Source organism: Protopterus annectens, chromosome 12.part0 (assembly GCF_019279795.1).
Source record: "Protopterus annectens isolate FY-2018-M chromosome 12.part0, PAN1.0, whole genome shotgun sequence".
NCBI classification, from domain to species: domain Eukaryota; kingdom Metazoa; phylum Chordata; order Ceratodontiformes; family Protopteridae; genus Protopterus; species Protopterus annectens.
The window spans coordinates 555,625,930-555,639,137 of NC_056746.1; positions in this window are offsets into that span (position 1 = coordinate 555,625,930).

Below are 13,208 nucleotides of genomic sequence, written 5' to 3' on the forward strand. Positions count from 1 at the left end.
CAGTGCCCATACATATTCGCCAACATCTCACACATCCTCTCACTTTCCAAGATTACAGTAAACAATCCAGTTAAAAATACCACTGCCAGGTCATGGAAACACCTCCAGGCACCCACAGGTATGTCACTGGAACAACAGCCTTTCCACTGTTAAACCCCCTCATAGCTATCCTTACATTCTCCTTGATAATCTGTTGCACCTCCTGTTTAACCATACCCACCTCAGCGAACCTTCCCTCCCTCCCCCATTTTCCTCATGGAACAGGCCATCAAAGTGATGTTTCCATATGTTCTAAACACACTCCTAGCTTGTATGTTCACCCATATTCCTTTATCACCCTTTTGTGCTTCACATCCTTCCTAGCTATGTGCCTGTGACTAGCCATTAGCTACAGGCCCTATACATTATCCGTGCTGTCCAACATTACATACAACCCCAGACTCCACATCTGTTTGTCAGACTCCACATCCATAGCCATGTCCAACACTCTCTTTGCCATGCTCCCCATCTCTTTATACTCATGTCTACTATCTACATCTGTCTATCAATCCCACTTCTCCTTTGCCAACACCGTTCTCTGCATTCTCCCCTGTACTTCTTTATTCCACCACCACATGTGTTGGAGCAGTCACCATCTGGGCAGCATGTCAACATGTGTCTGACTGAGCATAGTAGGTTACAGATGCATTAATGTAGTGCTAAGTAGGAGTACAAATTGGACACATCCAATGAGGGCAATCGGAAGTCCATCCCCAAATATGGCTGTGGTCTCACAGGCAACTATCCAACCCACCCTGTAGTGGAGGTCAGCCACAGCACATACACACATACCATAGCTAAATATGAACAGCTTCGGACATGTTTAGGACAAACATCACCCCCCTGGGTCAACATCAGTATAGAAGGATATGCACACCACATGCACCCCTACCCTCACCATTAATCAGGTGAAAACTGCCTACTTAGACATAATGCTATGCATGGCCATACAATTCTGCTATGTACTGGAGTATTATTTGATGTAATGTTGTGGCTGCTGATACTCATTACTAGTGAGCTGTCTCTGTAAAGAACTATGGACAATGTCTGATGTCCTGTGATATGTTTTTCCCTGTTTATGCCTTTCAGGTGTGATGCAGAGGCTTCCAGCCTATGATGTCCAGCAGACAGCAGCCATAACTGAGGCCAGCCTGGAACACTGCCACATCCTCTTCAGTTGGGGTTGCCAACATCAGCGAGACAGGATGGCCCTCTGGGAGGACCTCACACAGAGAGTGAACACCTTGGGGAACCATGGCCATACATACGAACAGGTCAGGCACAGAGCAACTGACCTGATTTGGCATGCATGGCAACGGGCTGCTGTGGTAGCAAGGGACCATTCCGCTACTGGTGGGGGGCCAGCCAGAGAGGCCCTACTTACAGCAATGGAGGAGCTCCTTGCCAACCTTGGGATGGCCCACAGAGACCAACCACTACAAAATGTAGCTGTCATGGAGGTGGGTGCCACCCAGGAAACTGGCAAGGAGCATCCAGGTAAGGCAAAAGTCCACATCAGTGTACTGAGGTTACATTTCAACTGTGTAGTAACAGGTTTTAGATGCAAATGTCATTGCAAAATAGAGCACTGGGTGGGGTTTAGTAATGTACACATGTGCCCATTTCAGGTGAAGAATAGCAAATAGTGTAATATAATGCTGTAGACTGTACCTGTGCATACATGTAGCATTGCTCCTGGACCAATAGCTATTGTGAAGCTGTTGACAATACCTCTCCCGCACATTACCTAGGTACCTCTTATCAACATGAGGCACAGCAGCCTGAGTTCGGTAAGTATGAGATCTTCCTGTTGTGTCTTACCAGTACCCCTGGCATTTTAAGGTGAACTGTTATAGTCAGCAAATTGCATGTATCTGCAAGATCACCTGTAGTGGGGTTCATTGCATATCACAGGGGCCTATTTGCATGAGATGTCACATATCAGTAGCATAACTCACAAACCTGTTATTCCAGGACATCTGGATAATGATTGCCAAAATGTGGGGACAGAGTGCCAATAGTAGGGACATGTTGTATACAGTACTGTCAGACAGTACATATAAAAGGTGCACACACATGTCACAATGCCAGGTATGTGTGAGATATGACAATGTGAGCACAATACACAAGGCCATAGCCATGCAACCTGTCATGTGACGTATAATCTGTACAATGCAAATGTGAAACATGCAACTCTATTAGGGGAACATGTATGTGGAGTGGAAGTAGTCCAAGAAGCTAGATGCATATGTGTGGACAGGAGGAAGCTCATACTGGGGTATAGCAGCATATGACACAACCACAACAGTTGATCAGATTGGGTACACACCTGTCATCAGTCATGGACTCCTGCAGTACCTGCATATAACAGGCAATTCACATACCAGAACTATCCCAATGAAAACCCACAGTTGCCTGCTACAGCAAAAGCCATGGTTTGCATACAGCCTAACATGCTGCAAAGGGATTGAATGCTATGGACACATACACACAGCATTGCATATGCCATGGAACATGGTGCAGATAGTCATCAAAAGGTGTACAAGAGATGGTGCAACAGTGACAGTTTGAAGAAATGGACATCCCTGCACATATGTTGGGAAAATCATCCCAGAAATGTCCAGGGAGGTTGTCAGGAGCCATACAGCAATAGTGAAGGGGTATCAGACATCTCTGGCAAGTACTGGGTGTGTACTACATGTGCCAACAGTCTTCCAATGACTCCATATGTCTTGGGTATAGGGTGTGTTTCAACGATGGCAGCTGTTCCTCACAACACACAGAAGCCAGTTCTGGGTAACATCTCTACAACAATACATCAACTTTTCAAAACGCATGTGTGGAAATGTGCAAAGGTGTTATGAGACCAGGGTTGAACTCTCTTTGTGTACAATTTGGCCATGTTAGTTTGGCACAGTAACAGCACTGCACAACAGCAGAACAGCACTACCCACACAATGAAGCAGGGTGATGGCAGTGTCCTGCTTTGGGTTTGCTGTCCACCAACTTGAACTGGGGCTGTAGCCAATTCGGATTGCATTATGACCAGTTCCAAACACCAGTCGCTTGCAGCTATGATCTATCTGGTGTCTGCTACATAGCTTTGGATGGAGAGGTATCCTAAAATTGCACACAACAATGGGCCACACCCTACATCCAAATGAACAAAATGATAGATTCACAAGATCACAATCAACAGTCTTCTGTGGCCAAACCAGAGTCCACACCTACATATGAAACACAACATGTGTGTTCACTTGACAAGTGCTGTGCACAGGGGATGGCCCTGCAATTGGACAGATTTGGAGTTGTTTATTAAGGGAGAGTTTGCAAACATTGCCATGTTGAGATGTGCCATACTGAGAAACATCACCCCAACAGGAATGACTGCTGTACTGAGAGCAGCAGGTGCTTTACCAAAGTATTGGTTTACGGGTGTGCACCTTTTGCAAGCCAGCTATTGTAATACTAACATGTACGATATGCCAACCCTACCTGATGTGTATGTTTCTCATTCAGAATGCACAGGTTATATGTCATAGGAAATGGTGGAAATTTGATGGCAATATTCATATGGTCTCATGTGATATGTCACAAAACCCTTGCATGTTAAGAGGGGTGTGTACACTTACTATATCCACTGTGTGGTTTCTGAAGTTGTTTGAGGAAATGCCCTTGTTTTCACATACATGTATTGCAAGTTATGACAACTGGAAATCACAGTATGACATTAGAAGTAGGGTCACCAATCCACTGGTCAAAGCAGTAATGTACCAAACCAAAATAGGAGGTATGTACAGCTGACAGGGAGTATGACCCACATATTGAAATAGTTGTGAAAACTCTGTACAATTTGTAGTTATGTTCTTTAGGTTTTGCCACAGTGCTATACAGGTGAACAGCACTGATGTCTACATGGGTGTAGTGTGTTCTAGGTGAAGGCTCAACACCTACTAAAGACACTCACACATCCCAGTGGTGTAAAGTAGTAGTAAACCTTAGTTGAAAGGTATGCATTGCATGATGTTATGGGCCTGTCTAGAGTGTGTCTGTTGTGGTCTGGGTGTGTGTCATGACTGTCACCCTCTGTCTAATGTGAGGTCTATGTAATGCCTGTGGGACATCTTGTGTGCGTAAGTGTGTGTGTGTGTGTGTGTGTGTGTGTGTGTGTGTGTGTGTGTGTGTGTTTGTGTGTGGGTGAGAATGAGTGTGTGAGAGTGTGTGTATATGGTATCAAACTGTATAATTATGTTAGTAATGTACATGTTTTGTCTTTTCCTCACAGGTGGGCATGGTGATCCCAGTCCCTCCCACGATACAGGTGATGTTAGCTTGCTTGGCAACTCTGACCATGATGAAAACCATAGAGTGGCACAGGCAGGGTTGTCATGGGCTGCAGCTGTGTCACCAGTTGGCATTCCACCTTTGTTAACCACATTCCAGCACACGGTCACAATGCCCACACATTCCCCATCACCAGTGACCACAAGTAAAGAACGACTGGGTGCAGGCACAGGACATGCAAGTGTGGAGACTAAGACAAGTGAGCAGACAGCCACTAGCCATAGCCAGACTGCAGGTGAGGTCACACACAGGCAAGGGGAAGGGGTGGTCAAAGGAGGATTGCTGCCCATCCAGCCCATGTAGCAAGTGCCAGTGCAACAGTTACCAGGTGCATGTTTCAGGCTGTAATGGATGCACAGGCATGTAATGAATGGAACACCAGACAACTGCACAGGGTTGTGGCAGACCATCTCCTGGTGCTCAAGGCTGTCTCCAGGACCTTGTTGCAGCCAGGGTTAAGGGCAATGAGATCATGGATAGATGGTTGGGTACGATCGGGGCACTCATCAGCCATGGAATATCTGTGCTTGACCATTTGGCAAGAGAGAGGCAGCAGCCATGTGGATGTAGCTCAGCACTACAATCAGATGGTGGTCCATGTGGCCATCCACCATCATGCTCCCATAGTGGCAGTGACACCGGCAGTACTAAGGGTGGTGTGCTGTCCATGCCATGACATATCGGGCCATGGGCAACAGGGTCGTGGTTCCAGCAGGCATCAGTCACCATTGGGGGTAGTACTGCCTCGGGCCTTGGGCCTGGTGGTGCCAGTCAGACCTGTGGCAGGTCCAGTTCCCATGTGCATGGCCGGAGATGGTGAACTGTACACCCTGCCATGTATGGCCCACAGATGTCCACAAAACATCAGTGTAGGGCAGCCACTTGGTGTGACTGTGTGCAGACAGACACACACACACACATATCACAATCAGGGAAGAGGTCACCTCCACACACATGCACCAAACATGCATAGGCCATATCATTCCCACACCTCAAACACACACCCATAATGTCAACCGAATGGCACAGCCTAGGCCTCTGGCAAACCCACACAACACCCTGTGCATATGATGAAACCTATGCCACATCCCTGGCATCCAGACTATCGATGCATGGACATGCAACTATGGGTCTCATGCACAGGGTGACCATACTGAATTGTAGCTATGTAATATTGTGTAAGGTGCTGTCATCTGGCATGGATAAGGGGTACACCTCAGAGTGTGAGTACAGTTTTGGCCATTGTGCATTCTTGCCATTAGTAATGGTGAGTGAATGTGTTCTCACAGTCTGTATTCTGTTTATGTCCTAGGTGTCTGTGTGTCACCAGGATGCGGGCCTGCAGGAAGTCCAAGGGTATGGCTGTGTGATAACACATCAATCATGTCATGGGTAAGGTACAGTTCTAGCTGCTCAGATTTCCAAGGACTATGCAACAGTGAATGCATATGCCTCACAGCTTATAGTGCTGAGTCTTGTATATGGGTATGTGGTGATTAACATATTCTGTTGTACAGTAGAGAATGGTCAGTGTAGTGGGTTGAACACACCTACATTTGGTGACAACCACACCTCCAGGGGATATTGCATTGACCAAACACACAGAGATTACTATTCACATACACATAAAATTGCCAGTACTGAGATCCATAGGTACATAGAATCATATGTGTGGTCATCATGAATAGCCATGAAGGCTATACAACTGCTTATAAGTGCCTTAATCACTCTGCATCAACCAGCCCTTGTTCTGCCCAGCAACAAAATAATCAGTCCTTGCACGGCTTGAACCCAGGACCATGCACACCACAGCCACAGCAATTTACCACTAAGCCTTCTGAGCTGTAAATATCTCTGATGTTTCGTCAAACATATCATTCAGCACAGTCATTGAACAGTGGGTAAATGTATATATATATATATATATATATATATATATATATATATATATATATATATATATACATACATAAAGAGAGAGAGAGAGAAATAACTATATACACACACACACACACACACACACACACACACACACACACATATATATATATATATATATATATATATATATAGATATACATATGTATATATAAAGAACAAAAGCGTGCTCAATTACTGGTTCTGGTGTTATTTTGTCACAGAGCTGTTGACGTTTGCCACTATATATATATATATATATATATATATATATATATATATATATATATATATATATATATATATATATATATATATATATATATATCTATATATACATATACACATATATATATATATATATATATATATATATATGTGTGTGTGTGTGTGTGTGTGTGTGTCTTTCTTTCGGCTTTTCCTGGTTAGGGGTCGCCACAGCGGAACTGCGGTCCGCTAATGATTGGTGGTTGATTTTTACGTGCTGAGTTACCAGCCCTGACGCACAACCTTCATTGAAGGTATGCCCATTCACTCATGTCTCCATGCAGAAGATGCTCCAGCTGAGAATCGAACCGGACAGCGTCTTACTGTGAGGCGACAACGCTACCACGCTACTGCAGCACTACCACCGCGGGTGTATATATATATATATATATATATATATATATATATATATATATATAGCAAAAATATATCCACAGGCTCCCAGATGAATAAGCAAATGGTTTAATGCAACAAGAACAAAATAAAAGCTTCAGTAAGTGCATTCATCTTCTAACTCCTTTACAAAGACTTCTTCAGACTGAAGTAAACAGCAAAATTCATGTTTAAATATCTTAAAAACCTTCACCTGACATAACATCACATGATCTTACTAAAAATACATGTTCCTAGTGCTTTAACTCTTTCCTTTTCAGATAGCTGACAAATTCTTCTCTATTGTTTAGTCCTGGTGGAAAGCAGGCATTTAGCCTTACTTGACAACAGTATTCTAACCACCCTAGTTCTTCTTCAATATTAATAATATTTGCTTCAATTATTAATATTGAAGAAGAACTAGGGTGGTTAGAATACATCTGAAAATCCACTCACTGGATGTATTCCTTAAAATGTGGAACTATGACATCTGTGCTGTAATGAAACCTGGTTAAATGCAGTGGGAAGCACCCCATGCACTACTAGCCTATTACCCATCCCACATCTCTCAGCTGCAGAACTGTGACTGAAGCGCCAAAGGTGGTGGTGCTTCCATATTCATTGAGGAGGCACACGCCTTCAGAGTGCTGACCAACTTAAGCATTGCAGATCCTGCAGGCATAGCTAACATTGGGTAAAACAGTGGTTCAGGTCATAGCCTGCTATAGGTCCCCAAACATGTCCCAGCACTCACACTCCATGTCCCTAAAAACCCTGGAGGATAGTATTGCCCAACCTAACACTCACATACTGGTTGACTTCAATTACCCCACCATAGCTAGAAAAGTAACTCATGTACCAATGCACACGCCCATAACATCGACCTGGTCCTTCCTAACATGTGCGACTGTTGCTTGACACCAATAGTCAACTCCTCCTTGTCAGATATGAACACAAATTAATCACCTTTGGAAATCCATGGCTTTCCTGTACCCCCCTCCACAGGCATCCACCATGAAAAGCCTTTCCAATGCTGAATATGGCCTCATAACAACAGAGGTGGCTAACCTCACAGCAGACATGCAAATGGAGACTAGGTGCATGACAGCTGAATCAAACAACTATGCACTATGAACATGTACACAAATGCATGGGTACTGCCATACCCACTACAACCAGGACCTTCATCTCCAATAAAAGGAAGCTGATCTGGTTGTCCCCAGCCATACAGACACTGTACAACAGAAGGAGGGAACCAATATGGAATAACATGAAGTCCCAAGACTGGAAATCAACCCTTATCAGCCTCAATTGAAGGTTGAGATCCCTCATCAAATACTACAAAGTTAGCTTTGAGAACAGAATTGGAGCACATAGTGAAGACAACCACAAGGTCTCATACAGTTATGTTAAGAATCTCCATGGAAATAGCAAGGTTTTGTTCTGAGCTCCTAGACAGTGGATCCTCCCAGACTGAGCTACAGTCACCTCTCTCTGCACATGAGGTGTAACTACAGACCCTGGGAAATACCGTCCAACTGTCTGACAAGTCTGTTATGCAAAGCTATGGAATACATCATCATGCACCTAATAAACAGGAATATGGGAATCTGCAGACTCAGGATCCCACACAGTTTACCTTTGTGAAGCATAGGTCATACCTGCTCATTCCACCTGGTCAATTTCTTGGTGTCAGTCAACTGAGCTGTGGATGAACGCAAGGTGACACATACAGCCTACATTGATCTGGCCAAAGCCTTTGATAATATTCCCCACTCAATAACTGTACCATCCTTTATGAGGAATATGATGGTAATACCCATAGATGTGATTATTTACTGACTGCATTCCCTAGAGTCCACAACTGATTTACCAAGGACACCAACTGTCTGGTGAACACTCAAAACATAACAGGCAGATATGTGGCCAATCTGTGGACAGCGTGCCAGTGGAGAGGTATGTCAGAGACATATCACTGTGAGTCGTGACGTCACACACTAAATGCATGTCCACACAAACCCTGTCAATCTATCAATCCACCATGTGTATAACAGCACTGATGACATAGAATCTGTTCACAAATCTGGGTATATGTCCCCCGTGTTGGTTGGCTGTCTCCACATGTCCTGTCCTGTGACATATTGCAACCCACTGTATGTGAATCTGTAGGCCACTGCCTCTGTAAAGGCAAGGAAATGGAACAAGGCCCACATTAAGGAATATCCCTTATGTTGGAACTAGCAGCAGTGTCCCGGCCCACAGCACAATACAATGTGGGCACTTACATAATGGTATGGCCGTAGCAATACCTGACATCTGCACATCTGTACAGAGGACAGACAATAAGTAGATAGCCAACAGGTTATGCATTAGGATGAATGTTTTGCAGGATACATCTCTGAAACTGAAATGTATGCCATTACTACATGACAGCAGTCCTCAATGACATGTCCAAAAAACACAGTAGTTTGCAGTTCATATCAACAAATCAGATCAATATCCAATAGGAGATACGTATAAACATACAGTTCAAACACCAAGAACAAGATACTCAGTACTCAGAGTCCAGCTTTGCATGCAGGGGTGTATGGTTCCAGTACTACAATCTGCAATATACTTTTACTTGAAAAAGCACTGTTAAAAGTACTAACGTAATGATACAATATGTGTTAAACTATTTCTGTCAACCAGTGCACTGTAGCTGGTGTAACATGCAAGTGTGACTGCATATAACCTGGGATACTACCCATGTATGAAACAAAATCCAAAGAGAAAAGATTGTGGTACTACCCATGTATACCCAGGTGTTCCATACAGTATACTCACACCCCTTGCAACTGTAATGACAGCACATAGAAGCATGTTATGTACAGGAAATGAAATACACTTATTAAAGATGTCATTACCCTGCTATTTTATCAGACTGGAATGTGATCACTGGTTACAAGGGCTGAGTTATGCTTAGCAGGTGTAAGTATTGCTTAAATGTAAATGCTAAGCAGATTTGCACACTGGTAAGTGAAGCCTACATGATCTAAGCACCTATTCATTTAATCTTACGCTAACAGCACTTAGATTTGCACAAACAGATGCCCTATGCAGCTCAACTGAAGAAACTCCAGATGTACTCGGTTGCATACTGCCTACTCAGAGGTGATCTCTGCCTGACATACAAAGCCATGTCCAACCCAGAATTGATGGACATGTGCTACTTAAAGAAATCCATATCCCCTCGAGCCACACACTGTAGGGATCTAAACCTCACCACAGCAATAAATAGGACATGCTAGATGGATAGATTCCTGTGCCAGAGACTTCCCATGCTCTGGAACAAGATTCCAATCTACATTAGGGAGAGCTCCTCGCTAACCCTCTTCAACAGAAACCTTGACGAGTGGATGGGAAACAAAAAGTTTACCCCGGGGATCACTTTAATGGCTGTGCTGGACAGAGGCACAGAGAACTAATCTAAGGGGGCGGCAAAAGCCAACACATTCAGGCTAGGCTTATAAATGCCTTCAGGCAGATAGCCTAGTACCTACCTATGAACCTATATATATATATATATATATAGCTATATATATATATATATATATATATATATATATATATATATATATATATATATATATATATATATATATATATATATATATATATATATATATATATATATATATATATACACACACACACACACACACACATATATATATATATATATATATATATATATATATATATATATACACACATATATATATATGTATACACACACGCACACACACACACACACACACACATATATATATATATATATATATATATATGTATATATATATATATATATATATATATATATATATATATATATACATGTATATATAACATGCCCAAGACATGTAGTAGAGTCATACCTCAGCATCATAACTCTCAACCTCTTAGTGCAAGGGAACATAATGTAAGTATTGTAGTTATAAATGTAAAATGTTGCTACAGTGACAGGGGTTGTGTCAACATACATGTTGTGAAGGAAGGCTCTTCTGAGACTGACATGTACACCATCAATTACTGACAGACATCAAAAAATCATCATAGTGAGGTACCACACAAATCACAGTAATGATCCTGTGGAATACAGAATAAATTTGAGCAATAAACATGGACAGTCTGAAACAATCTGGTCAGCCAGGAGATATACACAGAATTCCTTAGTGCAAGAAATGTGGAACAAGCCTGACAAAGGGGATATTTAAAGCCATGAAAATGCGGATATATCACACATACTGGAATAGATAAGCTCACACAGTTGATGCATTCACACTCTCCAGTCTGTCCTAACACATATTAACTGGAGGAGCAGAGGTCCCAAGCCACATACTTCCCACCAGTTAGTGACATACATCTTCACAGCAGCCCACTGCATTGTCAGAAATACACAACACGTATGGTGGCCAGGCAACAGTACATCTGACAAATATCTGGACATAACATCACACTAGGGTAAATGCACTGAGCTGCTAGGCATGTCACCAAGCACTGTCTACACTACAGACAGACTGCCACAACACTAACCCAATTTACCTATTGGGGAATACACATGTAACTGCAAATATAGCAGGCACTGCAGGTGTGTAACAGCACAGAGTTGCAGACACCACTGTGAAAGTGCATACCCACAACCAATCTCAACACAGTCATAGTCACATAATGGTAAGCCTATGTAATAGTACAGTATACGGTCTGTGTGAACAACAGTCATCATCATGTTTGCCACTCATGCACTAATCCTACATATACTGGCCCAATTCACAGTGTAGTCTGATGCCTGACTGTGGTATGGGACATGTCTCAGTCTGGCCCTACAAATATATAGGGTGATAGGGTATCAGAAACTGGAGAAGCATGCAACGTCAGATAGAACAGGACCAAGAACACTGACATCTACGCCAGTCTGTACACAGGGCAAATAACATAATCACAATACACGGCTACATAATACAGACACTCTATCAACAATCACCAGAAGTACACAGACCTCACTACTTTACAGACTACAACAGAATCTCCAGGTTTTATCCTCAAATATTAGGCCTCCTATACATTTCATGTCTGGCAGTCTGATATATCACTGGCTTGATATCAGGAATTATGTCAGTAAATAATGGTATACTGTACATATCCACCTCTTACTGCATGACATATGAACAAAGGGTGACAGACTTGGGAGACAGAGGCACAGACACAGGGCCAGTATTGACATATTGCAGTTATAAACTGAGAACATTGCTGTTGTAACAGGGTTTATTGTGACATGTCTCTTCTGAGGGATATGAAGTCAGTAACACACACGGATGTTACCATTTACTGACTACAATCATCATAGTAAGCTAGTGCATTTATAAAGACAGAAACTGTGTGAGTAACACACCAAATCTAAGACTCCAAACTCTGGCCAGTCTGCAGATAGCCCTACAGGTGAGAGTTTTCTCAGCCACATAACACTGTCATGCCAGACTTTAATTTATGCAGAACAGCCATATCCACACAAACCTTGTTAAACCAACATTACTTCAAATGTAAAACAGCAATATTTGCATTCTGTCCTCATGTCTGTAACATCCCCTTCCAGTTTGTTAGCCTGTCTCCACAGTGTTTGTTGTAACAGGTATTTCCAACTACCTCTGTGATGATGTTTGTGACACATCCACATGAAGTCCTGCTCACAGTGAAGGAGAAGGGACAGCACCCACTTGCAGTGCTTACTTATAAGACTATATTTCCACGCAATTCACTATAGGAATGATACCACAGCTGTTCCACATGCAATTAGTAGGTGAAGGAATCCAATTTGTGCACAGGCCATCAGCTGATCATGAGCATCACCTACCAATGTCAAGCTCCTGACTATGCAAAACAGATGCATTTTTCCACATCTACCAGAGAAGGGGGAGAGAGAGAGAGAGAGAGAGGGAGAAAGAAAGAAAGGATGAGAGAAAGAGCCAGGTGTGTTTATGTATGATCCGTGGGTGGAGAGAGATCTCTGGGTATTATAATGGTTGTGTATATATACATTTATGGCTGTGGATCGTCTACAACAACCTTTATGGTGTTTGACAACTGTTGGCCTTGTAATGTGACATTGGGACATATGGGTCCTCAATATGAAAATGTAGCAAAACCTACCCTGCAATGGAGCCTGTTATTACAAAATCACACCAACACCCACAAAAGATACTGTTGACATACACACACACACACACACACAC